Source organism: Dasypus novemcinctus, chromosome 10, assembly GCF_030445035.2.
Source record: "Dasypus novemcinctus isolate mDasNov1 chromosome 10, mDasNov1.1.hap2, whole genome shotgun sequence".
NCBI classification, from domain to species: domain Eukaryota; kingdom Metazoa; phylum Chordata; class Mammalia; order Cingulata; family Dasypodidae; genus Dasypus; species Dasypus novemcinctus.
This window is the reverse complement of record NC_080682.1, coordinates 39,716,665-39,727,682: the sequence shown is the minus strand read 5'-3', so window position 1 is coordinate 39,727,682 and position 11,018 is coordinate 39,716,665. Positions and strand designations below refer to the sequence as shown.

Here is an 11,018-nt window from a genome sequence, read left to right as displayed (position 1 = left end):
GCCAGATTGAGCTGGCCTTTCTATTGGAAATAGCCATATTTATGGTAACAGCCTGGCTCCATTCCCAACTACAGCAGAGGAAGAAGGTGGGCAAAGCTCCATCAATCTCTCTGGGCAGCAAAAGACCATCTCAATCAGTACAGTTTAAAGTTTCATCCAAGCTTGTCTCCATCCTTGTCCCTAGTAGGGAGGAAAATGGGTGGAGGGCCATCAGTCTCTCCAGAATCTACAGACAGTTTTTGCCTGTAGAACTCAGTTTACTGCCTATACCCTTGGCTAAATCCCTGCCCCTGGTAGGAAAGGAAGTTGGGCTGAACTTAACCAGTCTCTCCAGCAAATGCAGGCAGTTTCAGTCTTCATGGCTTTGTTTACTGCTTGCACCACTGGTTCCGTCCCTGCATCTGATAGGGGAGGACTGGAAGGAACTTCATTTATCTCTCCAGGAAACCATGGAAAGTTATAGCCAGCATGGCTTCAATAACCACCTGAACTGTTAACTCCATCACCACCCTTGGAGAGAGAAGTAGGTAGAGTTTCATCACTTTCTTTGGGACAATGTAGGCACTTTTAACCTGATCACTCAGAAAGCAATCAGTAGTCCCTGTGTCAATCCTATCTCAGGCAGGGGAGGTACTGAATCTAATTTAGAGACAGTGTCCACTTGGAGAAGTGGGGAACAGCTGGTAAAAGTGCATCTCTTCTCCAAGAAAAGGAGAAGCGTGGCCCAGCACAGGTTGTGGCAGTTGATTAGAGATCTCAGACCACAGAGCCTGGGATGTCTGCAACTGGTTCATCCTGGTGCAGCTAGCAGCCTCATTCTCAAACATGTCATCATTAAGGACTAAACCAGCAGAGAATTTAAGAGTAGCATTACTTTAGGGCTGCAAAGAACACCTAGATAAAGCATGCCATCTATGAGGCAAAAAATCAGATGAAAATCAGATGAAAAAAAACTCTGAAATGTTAAAAACAAGTTATTATTAAGTTTCAAAGTAAGTTGAACCAAGTGCCAAAGAAGTTTTAGCAAAAATCCTATCAACAAGAAACCCTAGGCTAAAAAGAGAAAGTGAGACCAGAATAAAGAAATCAATAAAATCATATGGTGAGGAACTAGCAAAAATTTGCAAGTCATATTAAGGAACAAGAAGATATGACCCAGTCAAAGGAAAAAAATAAAACTCCAGAAGATGTATAGAATTTGAAAGAATTATTCATAGAGTTTCCAATGAATTTCCTTAGTAAATTCAATGAAATGGCTATAGAAATTAAGGATATTAAGACGACACTGGGTGAGTACAAAGAAGAAATTGAAAGTGTGTAAAGAAAATTAACATCTTATGGTAACGAAATTAAAATACATTAGCTAGTTACAACAGGAGATTTGAAGAGGCAAAAGAAAGGATCAGTGAGCTAGAAAACTGGACATCTGAAATCCAACAGGCAAAAGAACCTGTAGAGAAAAACTTGGAAAAAATTATACATGTTCACTGAGAAATGAATGAGAATATTAGATGCATAAGCATATGTGTCATGAGTGTCACAGAAGGAGAAGAGAATGGAAAATAGGCAGAAGAAGTATTTTAAGAAATAAAGGTAAAAAGTACCCCAATTCTTTTAAGGACATACATATCCATGTCCAAGAAGTCCAACATACTCCAATCAGAATAAATCAAAATATGTAACTTGAGACACATTCTAAACAGAATGTCAAATGCTAGAGATAAAAAAAAGAATTCTGAAAGCAGGAAGAGAAAAGCAATTAATCATATACAAGTGATCCTAATAAAGTTAAGTGCTGATTCCTCATCAGAAACAATGGAGGAAAGAAGAGAGGTATAATGCATCTAGGATAGAGAAAGAGGAAAATTGCAAGCCAAAAATTTTATATCTGACAAAATTATACTTCAAAATTGAGTGTGAGTTTAGAATATTCATAGATAAACAGAACTGAGAGAAATCATCACCAAGAGACCAGACTTATAAGACAAATTAAGAGAAGAGCTGAAGCAAGTAAAGGAAAGACAGGAGATAGTTTTGGGAGAGTCTAGAAATGAAGTTTATCAGTAAACATTATTAAACATGTGAAAATAGAGGAGCAAATAAATTATGGTTGATAAAACACAAAAGGAAAAATGGATGAAGTATATACTGCCTTTACAGTTATAACATTAACTATTAATGGACTAAACTCCCCAATGAAAAGACACAGATTAGTGGAATGGATAGAAAATTATGAGTTATTGATATGCTGTCTACAAGAGACTCATCTAGACCCAAAAACATATACAGATTTAAAGTAAAGCACTGGAAAATGATATTTCACACATATGTTAACAAATAAAAAGCTAAGGTAGCTGTACTAATATCAGACAATATAGACTTCAAATAAGACTCAAAGAAAGACATTATATATTATTAAAAGTGTCAACCCACCAAGAAGAAATAACAATCATAAATACATATGACCCTAATCAGGGTACCCCAAAATACATGAAGGAAATGCTGGCAAAACTGAAGGTAGAAATAAACATTTCTACAACAAGTTGGAAAATTCAATACACCACTCCTATCAATAGATAAAACATTTAGACAAAAGATCAATAAGGAAATAGGGAATTTGAACAATTTGATAAATAAACTACAACAGACATATACAAAACTGCACCACAAAAGAACAGGATACACATTCTTCTCAAGTTCTCATGGATCATTCTCCAACAAAGTCCATATGTTAGGTCACAACACTGGTATCGATAAATTATAAAAATATTTTAATTATACAAAGCACATTCTCTGATCATAATGGAATCAAGCTGGAAATCAATAATAGGCAGATGTCTGGATGTGCACAAAAATATGGAGATTAAACAACCCTCTTAAACAATCATTGGGTCAAAGAAAAAAATTTCAAGAAAAATCAGAAATTATATAAAGTTGATTGAAAATGAGAACAAAATATTTCAAAATTTTAGGGATGCAGTAAAGGCAGTACTGTAAGAAAAATGTATAGCTCTAAACAACTAAATTAAAAAAAAAGAGCTAACAAAAAAGAGCTACTACATACCTGGGGGAACTAGAAAAAGAATACCAATCTATTCCCAAATCAATCAGAAGGAAAGAAATAACAAAGATTAGAGCATAAATAAATGAAATTGGGACCCCTCCCTTAAAAAGGCAATAGAGAAGATGGTTCCTTGAGAAGATCAATAAAACTGAAAAACCCTTAGTTTAATTGATAAAGAGAAAGAGGATGCAAATGTTAAAAAACTAGAAATGAGAAGACACAGAATTAAAAAAGAAATCATAAGAAAGTCTTTTGAACAACTATATATCAACAAACTAGACCACATAGAAAAAATGGACAAAGTTATAAAACAAATTGTGACAGTTTGAATTAGTTGAATCACAAAAAGAAAATACGCTTTTTGAAATAATCAATTTCTGTGGGTATGAGGCCTTTGACTGCACTAAATTCTGTAAAGGGACCTTTGATTAGATAACTTTCATGTATCTGATTGGACTTCATCAGTGAGGCATGGCACAGTTTGGCCTCTGCTGTGTTGCTGAATCTCAGATAAATGGAGAGAAGTTTTCCCAAGTGAAGGTGCAGAAAATATGGTCAGAGCTGGCAGAACTGGTTAAGGAAGTGTCTTAAAAGCCCTCTATTTCTCGGTCTGGCTTCTGACTTAACACCATCTTAAACAGCTTGAATTTCCCAATCCCAAAGTAGCAGCTTCTGCTTTTGTTAACAACAGTTGTTTTTCCATGTCACTGGTTGAGGCTGTCTGTTCCCCTGGTGGCCCCTAATGAATCATGCCTTCCAATACTCATGCCCTGGTGGTGCGGAATGCCCTTCTTGTATGTGAGCTGGGCCTATGACTTGTTTTCATCAGTAGAATGCAGTAAAAGTGAGTTTGTGACTTTTAAGTCCTAAGAAGGCCTGGCCACTACTGCTTTTGTGGTCTTGGGATCCCTGAGCTGCCACATAAGAGGTCCAGCTACATTGCTGGACAGGTCATTTGGAGAGGCCACATGGAGAAGGAGAGATCCTAAGTCCCACATGCAGAGAGAGAAAAGCCTTACTATCCCAGTGTCTCAGTCAACCTGCCCACTCCATGAGTGACCACCAGCAGGACTAGCAGAAGAGCAAAGAGTTCAGCTGAGCCCAGTCCAGACTGAAGTACAGTGAGAAAACAAAAAGAGATGTCGTTTTAAGCCACTAAGTTTTGGGGTGGTTTGCCAGCAATAACTGATAACCAAAGTACTGATCATTAGCAGATGTCTTTTTTCTAAATATAAGACAATTAATTCACTGCAAAGAAAATGTGACAAATGTTTTTGCCACAAACTTTTCAGTCAAAAGGCTGAATGGTAATTTGTTAACTGCTAAGAAAAAAAAATATGTTATCCTAATTCATAAGTTTCTATGATTTTTCACAATGTCAACTTCTGACAGTGTTGGGGCACTGGCTTGACTATCATTTAGTTAAAAAAAGAGGTGAAGAAAATGAATTACCCACTGCTGGATAAGTGATGGTAAATGAAATTGTCCGCACTTCTATAGATGTTGTTACTTAATCTTCCCAAATTATTTCTCTTCTTGCAAGTACCCTATCATCCCTGCAATGAGAAAAATAAAACAAACAAACAAACAAAACACACTTTAACTTAAGGTTATAAAAAGGAAAAAAAATAAACAAAAACAAATGCTAAGAACTAGAATTTGAGTCACCATCATCTGTTAAATGTAGAAGAAAATTTAACTGCTCCCTCAATTTAAAACAAAGTTCTATAAAATGTAACATTGTCTACATTGTAGAGATGACTTCTTCTTATTGAGAAAATGAGTAACTACAAACTAGGTATTTTTCAGTTAGCACACAGTGATCTTTAAATGGTTTCAAATTTCACTTATCAAAAGGTAGTCAACTGCAACTCAAACCTTCCAAATTCAAATTCTTTCTTCACATAAACTTTCTTGAATCTTTTCTTGATCTTTTTAGGGACAGAGTGAAAGTCCCTATCTATTTCTGTGCTGAAGTTTTGGTGCATTGTGTCACCTGAAACTTTTCTGCTGCTGCATCAACCCTGCATTTTCATAGTCTCTAGCATTATCTTCTCTCATTTCTGCACAGGATGGTGTAGAGGTACCAGCCAGGAGAAAACTCTGATCTCCACTTGTCAATTCACTAAGGAATACTTAATATTTGTGTATTTGTGCCCTTTCCTCTTGCTTTCCTGCTCTTCTTCAATCCTGTGCTGTAGTATTTCAGTATAATGCTGGGCAGCCATATAGAAAGATTGAAGCTATGCTTCTGTTTGGACCATCCCCAACCTCTGAGATGGTACCATCTGAATGGTTTTGAGCACATTAATGTCACATTTGACAAGTTTCTCTCTGATGACATCAATAAGGGTATTAATCACAATGAATGTTCCTGTCCAGCCCATTCTAGCACTGCACCACCAAGGTCCATGTCCACAATGCACTTCTGCTTATGCTGAACTACCTCCACAAAGTCCAGCATGCCCCTGGACACTCCATTGAACCAAGCTCAAAAACGGTATTGCCAGACCATTCTCTCTGTATTCCCTTGTCCAAACTTTGAAAGTTTAAGTTTTCTTAATATATAGTCGTGAGCAACACTTTCTTTGATGTTACTAACATGCACGACCCCATATTCCTTCAGAGGATATTCATCATGCCAGTATTTGACATATTTACCCTTTCCACTCTCCACTTCTTTTATTGTCATGACAACCACTCATGAGTTCTCCTGGAAAACCATCCACCAGAAGTCATTCACTGTGTTTTGCAGACTGCCTTGGGGCCATGTAACTCTTTTTTGGGCACTGGATCGTTGCACTTGCTTTCAAATTCAGGCATTATGTTTGCATTGATATAATCTAAAACAAGCTCATACCCAGCTTTCTATTTCAGCAGCATTGATACCAGGTGTGTTGAGGGGCTCCTTGAGCTGTAGTTCCACAACCAATGTTTTCACTATGGGATTCTTCTTGTATTGCTACACAAGACGTGTCGAAGAGGCAAACCATTCTCCTCCAACAACATCATATTTCATTTCCTGGCAGTGAATCATGACATGGGTCACTTTAGACTTGCCATCATTGTTCTGCCCTTTGTCACAACCAGGACAAAATTTCCAGCATGGGTCTGTTTCTCTCCTACAAGAAAGTTACCATGTTTTCCCTTCTTAATTATTTCTTTGCTTCTTTCCCAGAAAGGTGTCCATGAAACCACCTCTCACAGATAGGATCTGCACAATTCAGAGGATATTTGAGTTTAATAACATCTCCATTCTTCTCTTTTAACTGTCCGTGGTGTTCATATAATAACCAACTCAGCTGAAGTGGCAAAATTCTCCCCTCTGTAGAGATCATAGTAGTCACCACTGTTCTGAATATTTGACAGCTCCTGTTCTAGCAGAAAGTGTAAACTTCCCAGGCTTACTTTTACTGGGTGTTGTCTAAAAACTGTGAGCAACTCCTTTTGTCTACAGTACGTTTTCTGTCTCTACCCCAGTGCTATTTGAGTGAAACCATCTCTGCTATGTCATATTCTTCCAGTCCTCTGGCTCTGGGACAGATCCACTCCTGGCTCAGGCACAGCTAGACCTGGTTATATCTGGCTTGAGGGAGGACAGCTGTGGCCACATTCAGACAGCTAGGGACCAGCCAGCTGGCCACATTCAGACCCCCCTCAAGGCCTGGGGATCCCAGAGAAAGTACAGCCAGATCTCCTCCCCCCCAACCCTCCACAGCCATTCCTCCTCTTTTCCCACCCTTCCTCCCTAAACTTTTCTATGTTTACACACACACACATGCTGTCCATACATACAGACTTATATATTCTAACCATAAACTCATTCCTGTCACATTTTCCTTTTCTTTAGTATGTTTAAATGTCCTTCAGACTAAGTCATTTTATTTGTCTTAAGTGTACTATAAGAGCAGTAAATATATATGGAAGGCCTCTGATACTTCCATGAGTTTTCCATATAAAAGAGTCTTGTAGGAAAATATTCATTGGAACTCCCTGAAATAAAAGGTACAGGAGGGACCCTGAGGAGAAAACTTCCATTTATATGGTAAAGTAGCCAATGCATGTGTAGTTAAACCTGCCAGAAATAAAGACCGTACTCTTATAACAGGTATACAGACTTTTAAGTCTTTTTCTTAATATATTTATCTCTCCAGGGTTATGATAGCATTGTTTCAGGAATATTTACTTAATAGCATTGATGATATAATATATAAATTATTTTTCCACTACATCAATATACTAGAAGAACCTCTTCAAAGACTATTTGCTGAATTTTTCCATTGTAAAATACTTAATAAATGTTGAATATTCCTTTATAATCTGATTTGATCAATGTGATAAGAGTATCAGAAGAATATAAAGGTTTTCCTAATCTATATAAAATTGTGAACTTTATTATGGAACTATGGAAGAAGATTCTAAATATTTATACACATATGAAACCTCAAATCCATGTACATTGTTTTGTGTTACAAGGTAAAATTTTCTACTACTTGTTATCAGCTAATACAAGGTAGTGGTTATCTTTAGGAAAGCATGATAATGTATAGTTTTTTCTTTTGTTTATTTTTATCTTTTTTTTTCCTGCTATGGGCATAAGAAGAGTATCAGTATAAACTAAAAGGAATAGAATTAAATTAAGTTTAGCCCTTAATTTAGAGAAAATAATTCTCATGGTCAATGCAAAATCCTTATTCTTTTATTATTTCATTTAAAAATATTATTTTCTGTCATATCATCCATTTCTCCCTTCTTTATATCTCTAGGGAACCTTCTATATTCTACCTAACAGATATCAGACTTGTACTCTTACTAAGCCAGGGTGCTGCTCATTCCTTGTGCATTTTTTTTTTACATCTTTCCAAATCTATTAAAATTAAACTCTTATGATCTTTTACAGAATTTTACTCTGCCCTCTCTTATTGTAAAATCCCGACAGAAAAATTTAATATCATATATACATATATATATATATCTCATTGGATAAAGCTACATGAAGAAACATATAAATTCACAGAATTAAATATTCCTTTGTAAGCTATTGATAAATAAAGCAGACAATAACACAGTATGGAAAAAATGCTTAAAAGCATATATTGGCATGTTTAGGCATATAAAAATTATACATGCAAGAATTAAAAGAAACATACACCTGCATGCAGAGAGAATATTTAAAAAAGGTCATTATTAGGGCATTTAAAATGCCTCAATAACTTAAAGCACAGACAGTTTTCAGATCTCTGAACAAGGTGGTTTTAAGGAAAATGATTTATACATTGTATTTAAATATAAATATTTAGAAATTAAAATTATATACTGCTAAAGATCTAAGTTTTAAGAAATTAATCATAAGAAAAAATTTAATAACTATAATTGATGAAACTGAATAAATGTCCATTGTGGCATGCAAAAATCTTGGAAAAATCTAGAGCTAGCATTGTACTCAATGGTGAAAGACTGAAAACTTTTTCCCTGGTGTCAGGAATAAGACAAGGATGCCCGCTATCGAAATTGTTATTCAATATTGTGCTAGAAGTTCTAGCTAGAGCAATTAGGCTACATAAAGAAACAAAATTCATTCAGATAGAAAAGGAAAAAGTAAAATTTTCACTATTTGCTGTTGCCATGATCCTATATCTAGAAAATCCTGAAAAATCCATAAGAAAACTACTAAAATTAATGAGTTAAGCAGAGTGGCAGAATACATGACCAATGCTCAAAAATCAGTAATGTTTCTATACACTGCTGATGTGAAACCTGAGGAGGAAATCTGAAAAAAAAAATCCATTTATAATAGCAACTAAAAACCAAATATTTAAGAATAAACTTGACTAAGGATATAAAGGATATAAAGGATATGTGGAAAACTACAAAACCTTGCTGAGAGAAACCAAAGAAGACTTAAATAAACGGAAAGACATTCTGTGGTTTTGGATAAGAAGACTAAATATTGTGAAAATGCTAATTCTATCCAAACCGATTTACAGATTCAACCCAATCCCAATAAAATCCCAACAGCCTATTTTGCAGAAGTGGAAGAGCCAATGATTAAATTTATTTGGAAGGGTAAAAGCTCCCGAATAGCTAAAAATGTCTTTGAAAATAACAGAGTTGGAGGACTCATATTTCTTGAACTTAAAGTGTATTACTTAGCTACAGTGGTAAAACAGCACGGTACTGGTATAAAGATAGCTATATTGGCCAATGGAAACAAAATACACTCTTGCTTCAACAGTCAAGTGGTTTTTGACAAGCCCTTCCAGCTGGGTCAGAACAGTCTATTCAGCAAATGGTGCTGGGAGAAGTGGATATCCATATCGAAAAGAAAAAAAGATGACCCCTATCTTACACGTTATACAAAAATTAACTCAAAATGGATCAAGGACCTAAGTATTAAAGTGACAACCATAAAACTCCTAGAAGAAACTGGAGGAAAATATTTTCACGATCTTGTGGTAGGCAGTAGTTTCTTAAAATTTACATCCGAAGCATGAGCAACAAAAGAAAAAATAGATAAACAGGACCTCCTCAAAATTAAACAGCTTTGCACTCAAAGGATGTTAGTAAAGGGTAAAAAGGCAGCCAACACATTGGGAGAAAATATTTGGTAATCACACATTTGATGAGGGTTCAATATCCATGATATATAAAGAGATCAGACAACTCAACAATAAAAATCACACTGCCTGATTAATAAATAGGCAAAAACTTGAAAAGACAATTGTCCAAAGAAGAAATACAAATGGCAAAGAAATACATGTAAAAAATGTTCAATGTCGCTAGTGATTAGGGACATGAAGATCAAAACTACAACTGAGCTATCATTTCACACCTATTACACTGGGCACTATTAAAAAGTCAGAAAGCTGTAAATGTTGGAGAGGATGTGGAGGTACAGGAAAACTTATTCACTGTTGGTGGGAATGTAGAATTGTATAGTCACTGTTGAGTTATGTTTGGCAGTTCTTAAAGAAATTGAATATAGACTTGCCGTGTGACCTGGCAATATCATTTCTAGATATATACCCAGAAAAACTGAAAGCAGTGACAAAAACAGATATCTGCACACCAATATTCATAGCAGTGGTATTCACAATTGTCAAAAGTTGAAACAATCCAGGTTTCTATCAATTGATGAATGGATAACCAAATTGTGATGTATACACATGATGGAATATTATGCAGTCACAAGAAGAAATGAAGTTGTGAAGCATTTGACAACATGGATGAAGCTGGAGGACATTAGGTTGAGTGAAGCAGGGTAAACACAAAAGGACAAATGCTCTATGATTGCACTATTATGAACTAAATGCATTGTATAATTTCATGGTGTTAATAACTGGAATATGAGTCACCAGAAAATAGAATGTGATTAGAGAATAGAAAGCTGAGAGTTAACGTGTGCAAAATTGGTAAAAAGCATGTGTGTTAATCTTTGGAAATGAACAGAAAAGGTGAATACTCAACATAATGTTTTTAACTAGCAGTACTACTATATGGGTATGCCAATGGATTAAAAGAAAGTCTGAGGTCAGGTATATTGCATATATAAGACTGTTTTTACAAAATATAACACACGTAAACTAAAAAGATGGAAATGGAAGAGCAGCTATGTATGGCAGGAGAAGCAAAGACAGATTTGAGAAGGAATAAGTTTTGTTTGGTAGGTTGGTTTTTCTTTTCGATATCATTACTATTACTGGAATAATGAAAATGCTTTAAAAATGATTGAAGGGATGGATGCACAATAATGTGATTACACCGAAAACCACTAATTGTACACTTTTGATAGATTTATGCTTTACTAATATGTATCAGTAAAATTGACTTGTAAACAAAAAAAGATATTAATGGCAAAAAAGGATACATTGCGATTTTACACATATATAAAATTATACATGCAACAATTAAAGAAAACATATACTGCATGCAGAGACAGAATATTTTTAAAAGG

General features: G+C 35.4%; 2 pseudogenes; both read right to left on the bottom strand.

The window, feature by feature from the left end:
• Positions 1–5,056: 5,056 nt before the first annotated feature.
• On the bottom strand, positions 5,057–5,911 carry LOC101440940 (tyrosine-protein phosphatase non-receptor type 11-like; annotated as a pseudogene).
• Positions 5,912–5,918: 7 nt separating this feature from the next.
• LOC139436125 (tyrosine-protein phosphatase non-receptor type 11 pseudogene) lies at positions 5,919–6,578 on the bottom strand (annotated as a pseudogene).
• Between the last annotated feature and the right edge of the window lie 4,440 nt (positions 6,579–11,018).